Consider the following 7,806-nt stretch of genomic DNA (forward strand, 5'->3'; position numbering starts at 1 on the left):
ATTCCCGTTTTCTACCATTGAAAATATTAGTCTGCTGCAAAGAAAGTACTTCCATTTACAAAAATGTTGTAAGTGTCAGCAATTAATACCCATTTACATGCACTCCATATCTCTGAATGTTTGCAGGGGGATGTCCAGCAACAGTGAGACAGGCACTCCACGAAACAAGCTCCCAAATTGTTTTTATTCTGTTTTTTATCTGAAAGGACCACCACTGGTGCAAGGCTCATTTCTTGTCGTGCCTCAAAAAGCTATTAAAGGCAATTGTTGTGCTGGACAAACCAAGCGCTGCAATCCGGATGTGCCATCCTATTGGCGCTCCCGACATCGCCTCCTCCACCCCTCTCTGACATGAATTTAATGCAGGTGCAGACACAAGCCTCGCATAAGGGAGCAATTTTCTGATTCATTCATGTAAGACCCTGAGGGAGAGTTGGAACAAGATGTACAAAGGTAATGTGGCATTGTTAAAAAACTAATTTTGCTTCCATTTTCTGGAGCCCTAGTGCTGTGTTGCTTAGTTACATGAATCAGGAATTTAGCAGTAAACAAGGTATTTCACTCCTCAGTCCCTAGAGTTTTCAGCTCCATTTGAAAAGCAGCTAAAATGTGCATCTTTTGCGTATTGTTGGGTCACTTCTTGCTGCTGTTTGAAGCCTTTGAGCCTGCGGGAAGCCTGAGGTGGCGGTGCCACTGGTTGGAGCCACGCTGCCCTCCAAATGCTGCCCTGGGCTGGAGGTGAGACAGACAGCTCTGATTTTTGTTTTGCCTTCTGTTTGTACAAATGCTGACTGCATGGGTGCAGTGCCATGAGTCTGCCAGCTGGACTACTGAGTTATTCAAGCCGTTGGAAACGGGAAAGGGGCTAATTATCTGGGTATGTTATTACATCACTAGTGGAAATTTTCTTTTTTTTCCCTCAGGATCTACACTGCTGTGTCTGCTCAAAGCTGTTAAATATGACAAGGTCACTCACCCTGCTTTAGTAACAATGAGCACTAACAAATTTGGGGTTTACATGCATTGTCATTCCTTAATAGGGTCGTCCCTGTAACAGAAGCATGGCATGTGCTTCCTACCAAGCAAACCCCACAGTGAGTCAGATGTTGGCTTGCACTGTACTCTATTGGGATCTGATTTTAAAAATGCCAGGACACACAAATTTCCTGCATATTTACACTCTAAACAAGATTAGAAAAATGACAAATATGGAGAAGATGGGGAGAGATAAGTGATGGAGAGGGGCTAAGAAGCAGGGCTGGAAGTGTGAATAGAATGCACTAACTGATAAGGCAAACTTTCAAAATATCTTTCTCCTCCCATTTTCTTCTGGCTCTGCAGATGGCTGGGGAGAATCTGTCTTTTATAACCCCATGTACAGAAGTAACATGTACTTCTGAAGTTTAGTCACCCACTAATTACTAGTCTTTCATTAACAGCAAAGAGACACAAGTGATGAAGCACTTGCTTATATCCCCTATTGTTGAGGCTTAAAAAAATAAATCATTAGCTGCATGCTTCTTAAGCATGCTGAAACTGTTTATGTAAACTCCCCTGCTCTTATTTTGGCTCACACAGATGGTTAAGATACTTTAGCTAATATTTCTTATTTTAAAGAGAGAGCTAATTGCCTATATGTTAGATGTGCCAAGTATCGCTCGTGTTAGAGAGAATGGGAATTTAATTGTGCATGGCTTGTCCTAAGATGTAGGTTGCTGTTATAGATTTGATGTTTAGCTACTGATTTGTAAGAACATCATCAAGGTTGGGGAAAACCTCTGTTGTGGCCACAGCCACTCAGGACTCTTGGATCTTCTGTTACTTGAAAACAACCTTGGGTTTCTCCACCGAAAGTGCTCTTCAAGGGAATATTTGAAGACTGAGTCAAACGTTAGTAAGCAGTACACTTGTTTGGTTAAGACTTCAGCCTTGACCTCCATCTTTAAGCCCTTGTTCATTATTAATCACGTGTTTCCTGAATCAAAGAGAATATTTTTGGAGAGGGAAAATTGTTCTGGGACTGGAGTGTTGTACGCCAAACAGACTTGCCCAGATGACAAATAGCCTTTGCATGATAGCCAAGGTTCATCCAGCTGCTCGGCCCCATACCAAGTGATTGATGGTGTTGATGTTCTAAATAGGCTTAAGATATGCCAAATATCGGGGCTGTAACAAAGTCCTTCAGATATATATTGTAGATAGGCAAGAAAGCATGTTCCCAGCATATGGCAATTCTGAGAGTGGTGTCAGGATTATAAGTAACCTTACAGGGCTTGTCTGGTTTCTTTCGAAGTTAGACAAAAACAGTTTTCTGTTCCGGAATGAGCAGGGTCACATGAGGTCTGCATGAAGCTTCCAATTACCACCGATTTTCTCTGTAACTGGACACCCTTCGGAGTTGTAACAACATTTGATTTCTTAGCAGAGATCAATAAACTGTTTTTCTATCATGATTCTGAGGAGGAAAGAAGAATAGGATGTACTCAGAAGTTGCTGTCAAGGGGTTTTTTTATGTCTTAAAGGAACGGGAAATTCACTCCTGAATAGTTTTATCTTGGAAACATGACAGTGCTGGTTCTTTATACTAACCCACAAAGGACTGTACATCGATATCCCACAAGATCAAGTAGCTGCACTGCATAAGCGATGGTTTCATTGATCATTCCTTTCCCTCAGAGAAACATCTTTTTTGTGTGTTTTCCCTTTGCTGGAGAGTAATTGCAGTTCTCTGGAATGAGTCAGGAATTCCTGCTGTATGTGGGAGATTCTTGGGCACTGTAGGACCTCTGCTCCTCAGCTCCAGCTGAGGGCCTCTTGGACTGGGTGGAGCCAAGAGTAGTAACATTGTCCTCTGCTAGAAGTCAGCCTGACCCCTTCCTGGCATCTGCTGGGGCCTTGTACCCCTCCCTGAAGGATATTCCCTGGTGCACTCACCAGCTGGGCTGTCATCCTTTTACCTGCCAGCAAGTCCCTGTATGTCCATGGGGGAATGTGCTCCTGGCCCGCTGAACTCTCCATGCAATGCTGTAATCTCACTTTCTAGGAGATTAACCCATCTTGTTTTAGTGCTTGAGTGTGAATGATTTTCTAAGAATGAAACTGAGGACAGCGTATTTTGTGAAAAGGCCTTGATGGTGCAGGGTATTTCCTGGACCATTGGTAACTGGAAGATGAGTCAGGTTCATTCGTTCAAAGCCAGCTTCTCTGCTGAGTCACTCTGGTTTGAGCCAGCAGATCTCTGCTGGTTACCACCACATAAAGCAGCCAAGACAGCCTCTGCCATGCACCAGACCAGTAGAACAAATTGGCCATGAAATAGAATCAAGTGACTGCAGGGCAATCAAATTTAGCCAGACAGTACCAGTAAACTCAGGACTGGCAATGCTCTGGAACACCAGCTGCATAACAAAGAATGGCATTTCGTAATAACCGGCTGAGTTTGGGGCCACAACATGGAGCACTTGGCCCAAGTTCCTTTTCCACCGGGCCTGGTTGTAACCAGCTTTGTAAGAGATCAAGGGTTTGAAAATTCCTCTTTTTGTCATCCCCACAGGCAGGCTGGAATCAGCTGAAGTCCCAGAGTCTGTAACTTTATTTGTTGCTGACTCACTTCTAGTTGGCAGGTTGCATGTTGTGTTGAGGCCTAGTGAGCCAACGGGCTGTCAGTGGTGATTAGCAATTAAGTTGTATGCCAGTCAGTGCTCCACAGTGCCTCGAGTGATTTTGTTTGCATCCAGCCTTGGAGTGGAACAAGTCAGGTTTTAATTCACATTGCAATTGAAGTGTGAGTCTGTGCATAGATGTTCTTATCTCTGCATGCTCTGTTTCAAGGGAGCTCAAACTTGTTCAAAGTCACTGGAGCTAAATCAAAAGTGAGAGTTCTGGGAATGAATGTAAAGTGAGCAATCGCTCATAGACTTGCTTTCAATCAATTCAGTATATAAGTGAAACCAGAACTAGCTTTTCCAGTGGGTTCCTTCTCCTGCATAACCCTCAGTGTGACACATCTAATGCTGCAAACACAGTGCTAAGAGTAGGGCTTGTCATTGTCCCTTCTTCACTCTCATTTAATCTGATATTGAGGATGTTAAGGCTCTAGTAGGACACAATGGGTATGTAGTCTGACCTGCCTAGCACAAGTCATCAAACTTATCTAATAATACAGGCATTATGCTCTTATCTTTTGCTCAAATTACAGCCCGTATTTTGGAAAGATGAGCAATCGTGACTTAAAGGCTACAGGTGACTGAAGCTCTACCACGTACCTATTCAATTCCTAATCCAAGGATTAATTATCCTCTTTAAAAGAAGCACTATTTTCTCCAAGTTGCATGTGTAACCTTCTTTGATGATATCAAACTGTGATATTCCTTACTTTTGCTGATTTTCAATTGTTGGGGAAAAAAATAGCATCCCTGACATTTCACTAATATTACCAACTAATTGCAGCTGGATCTTCCAGTTTTTTGAACAATTTCAATACCGTTATAGGATTAATTGAACCCAAGCTCAATTTTCACAGCTGCCTGAGAAGGTTATGATCTGCTTGTCCTTGGCATGGCTCTGACACAGTTGCCTTTTGTGTTTCTAGGTGGGGTCTCCAGCAGTTCTCTCTGCTGACACTGCTCTTTGCATGGGACATTGACACATCACTTAATCATAAGGGGTGGCAAATAAACACGTGTCATTAGGACGGGAAAATACTGACTTCAAAGGTAGAACAACTCATCTCAAGTGAAAGATGTAAATATAAGTATAGAAAGTAGATTAGATAAAATAAAGCTTCCATTGCTTTGGGATGCTGTAGCCTGGCAGATGAGGTGCTCCCCAACAATGGCTTCTGGAAAGAGAAGTATTGAACACTCTTCTCCTTCAGTACTCCAACAGAGTAGAGCTGTTGAATGAAAAAGCTGGCTCCTTCCTCTCTGGGACTTCAGCCTGATGCTTAATAGGCTGCTTTTACAAGTGGCCCAAAGGAGCATTTCATGCTGAGCAAAGCAAAACGTTTTTTATTTCATATAGAAGAATTAAACATTTTAAACTCTCATTTAAACTTTTCTTAAACATTTGTTCTTTTGTCTTCTAGTTCAGAGAATCAAAATTATCTAATAATCCCAGATGATGCTACCTTTTTAGGAAATATTTGTGAATAGTCCATGCACAAGCTATCAGGTGACTTGCTTTTCCTAAAAGGTCTTTACTGTAAAGAAAATGTAAGTGATTTTGTCTATTGTCTTCCTTTCTTGTATACTGATGCAGTTGCAGTTACATGGGAGTAGAACATGTGATATAAGTTCAATAATTCTTTCTGCTATAACTTGCATGCTAGGACCCTGCATCAACAGCAGTTCATTGATCCTCCTGAAACCTCCATTAGTGGTGAAAAAGCTGAAGACACAATGGAAACCTGGATGGAATCAGTCAATAAATCAGCCCCTATTTATTTCAATCCAGTTCCCTGACTACGCTTTCTCTTCTCGCTCCTTGTAAGGGAGAACATTTTGCAGCATTGTTATCACCGTAGCACTTCTGTAATTCAAACCCTGTTACTCGTTCTTCTGGCCTTGTGGATTAATGAGCTTAATTGGTCCCTGCCTTCTTTACTGTATCTTCGAGAGATTTTCTAGATCTCCTCTGCACTTTGCTGGGGTGAAATTCCTTGCTCCCGTAGGCCTTTCTCACGTGGCAGGTTACACGGATGCCTCATTCCTCCTGCTCTCCTGGGCTCTCTCCACAGCCACCATCATTCAGGAATTCAGTGCCCATCTCGCCCTCCGCTTGTTGCTACAGTGAAGTACTTGGAGATGTTCACACTGTGGAGTGGATTTGAACTAGACTTCCAGAAGTCAACAGCTGCATTGGGCTATTGATATCACAAAGCTGGTTCTGGTTCTTTCCTACTCCCTTGGTTCTTGAAATGTACCTACTGAAACTGAGACTTTGAATATACACTTCCTTTGAGTATTTGATCTGCTCTGCAGCTCTGAGTCTCCCAGTTATTTACAGCTGGCTATTTGTATACTCAATGAGCTCCACTGTGTGAGGGAACTGTTCAAAAACTGTTTAAAAATACATTTTAAAGAGATGATTTCACTTCATGTGGTTTTTTGCCAGCAGTGTGGTTTTTAAGAACATTTTTTCAAACCATGTAGCACACAACTACAAAGCTGTGCCTTAAAAGGTGAAGCAGAGCCCTTCACTTGGGGAGTACGTTCAAGGGAGCTGCTGTTGGAGCACATTGCAAGCCCTGTGCACTGCTTGAAGCCTTGGTGTGAGTTTTGTTTCCCTGTGTAGGGAAAACAGTGATAAGGTTGTGCAGAAGAGGGAAAGGTTATTTAAAAATTGTTTCAATATGGCCCTTGCTATAACATTATCTGAATTGGCCTGGATATTTAAAAGGGAATTAGCCATAATGATCCCTCTCTGTCTCTTTTCCTCTTGTTTCTACTTTTCCCAGGGAAGGGGAAAAAAACAAAAAATAGAATTGGGGCTCTTGTGTCAGACGGATCCTCCCGCTGCCTTGGGAAGGAGCGCAAGACGAAAAGCTGTGCCAACAGAGTCCTTCTCATCTAATCCTGCTGCCTTGATTAATGTCTTCTGCCTCCAAAGAGGTGAACTCTGGCATCCAGGCTCAGCTCCATGGGGGCTGAGCAGGCCGGCATGGGACGTATGCCTTGGCTTGTGGAAAGGGGAGGTGGTTTCCCTGCTAGATGCTTACTATAGGAAAAGCAACGGTGCAGGGAGGCTTAACGCTGTGAGGTTGCAGACAACCATCAGTGCTGGGAAATACTTTCGCTCCTTGCTCTATCTCCAAAGTAGGAAAAGTATTGCATTCATAAACAACACTAAATTCGATTTTGTGTAATTTAGTTTTATCTATATCTGAATCAAGATTACTTCAATAAAACAATGAGAACGTTTTCCCCTGTCTCAGGAATTAAAAAAGGTGTTCAGCTTGGAACAGTATTTTTGGTCATGAAGAAAAGTAAGATAGAAATGTGCATTGCCATGAGATGCTGTTGCAAAGCAAGGCAACAGACAGTAGTTGGTACAATTCCCAGCAGCAGGCCAGTATCTACAAGTTATATGCATGCATACTTTGCCTGCACTGCAGCAATAATTGGTGGCTGAGCCCCTTGTTTTTAAAGCATTTGCTAAAAGCAGCTTTTTGGCCACAAGCCGGAAGTAGCTGCAGTTATTTCACTTCATTTTGCAAGCTTTCCCACTCTGCCAGGCATTTTCTGTACAATGCCATGACAATAAATTCCCAAAAAGAAGCTGTAAGTGTCGGGAGGTTTCTCAGGAAAGGTAATATTTGTTATCTGACCAGATGATTAATCCAAAAGCGGTGATGCTTTTCAGTCAAATTTCTTGGCTTTAACTTGATTTTCATAAAATGTAGAAACAACATATCTGTTTGAAACATTCACAATGAATTCAAAGGCTTTCAAATATTCTTCTTAAGTCTGTGAAAAAAAAAAAAAAATTGTTCTCAGTGGTTCCTTCTGAATTTTGTTTGCCTCACTTCAAGCAGAATTACTTCTGTTCTTTTTTCCCCATTGATTCCTTCCAAACAAAATCTTCAGCTTTGTGCTTGCAGTCCAAAAATCCTTTTAGTCTTCTTCTTCCTTGCCTTAAAATTTCACAAGTATTAAATTCCACGCTGAAAAAAATTGTCTTCGCACACTTCCACACAATTTGATACCAAAAATGTTTGGAAGGCAAAGTAACATTCCAAATGCTAGAAATCACCCCAAAAGGAAAAGGAATCCAGCTATGGTGAATAATTTTTATTTTAATATTTTT

General features: G+C 41.9%; 1 long non-coding RNA gene across 1 annotated transcript; it reads left to right on the top strand.

Annotated features, from left to right (window-relative positions):
• The first annotated feature begins 925 nt into the window (after positions 1-925).
• Positions 926-5,449, top strand: LOC109368168. The gene is made up of 3 exons (XR_002115928.1): positions 926-3,506; positions 5,087-5,213; positions 5,330-5,449. It is a non-coding gene; the product is annotated as an uncharacterized LOC109368168 (long non-coding RNA).
• The last annotated feature ends 2,357 nt before the right edge of the window (positions 5,450-7,806 follow it).

The sequence above is a fragment of the Meleagris gallopavo genome, chromosome 6, assembly GCF_000146605.3.
Source record: "Meleagris gallopavo isolate NT-WF06-2002-E0010 breed Aviagen turkey brand Nicholas breeding stock chromosome 6, Turkey_5.1, whole genome shotgun sequence".
In the NCBI taxonomy this organism is placed as follows: domain Eukaryota; kingdom Metazoa; phylum Chordata; class Aves; order Galliformes; family Phasianidae; genus Meleagris; species Meleagris gallopavo.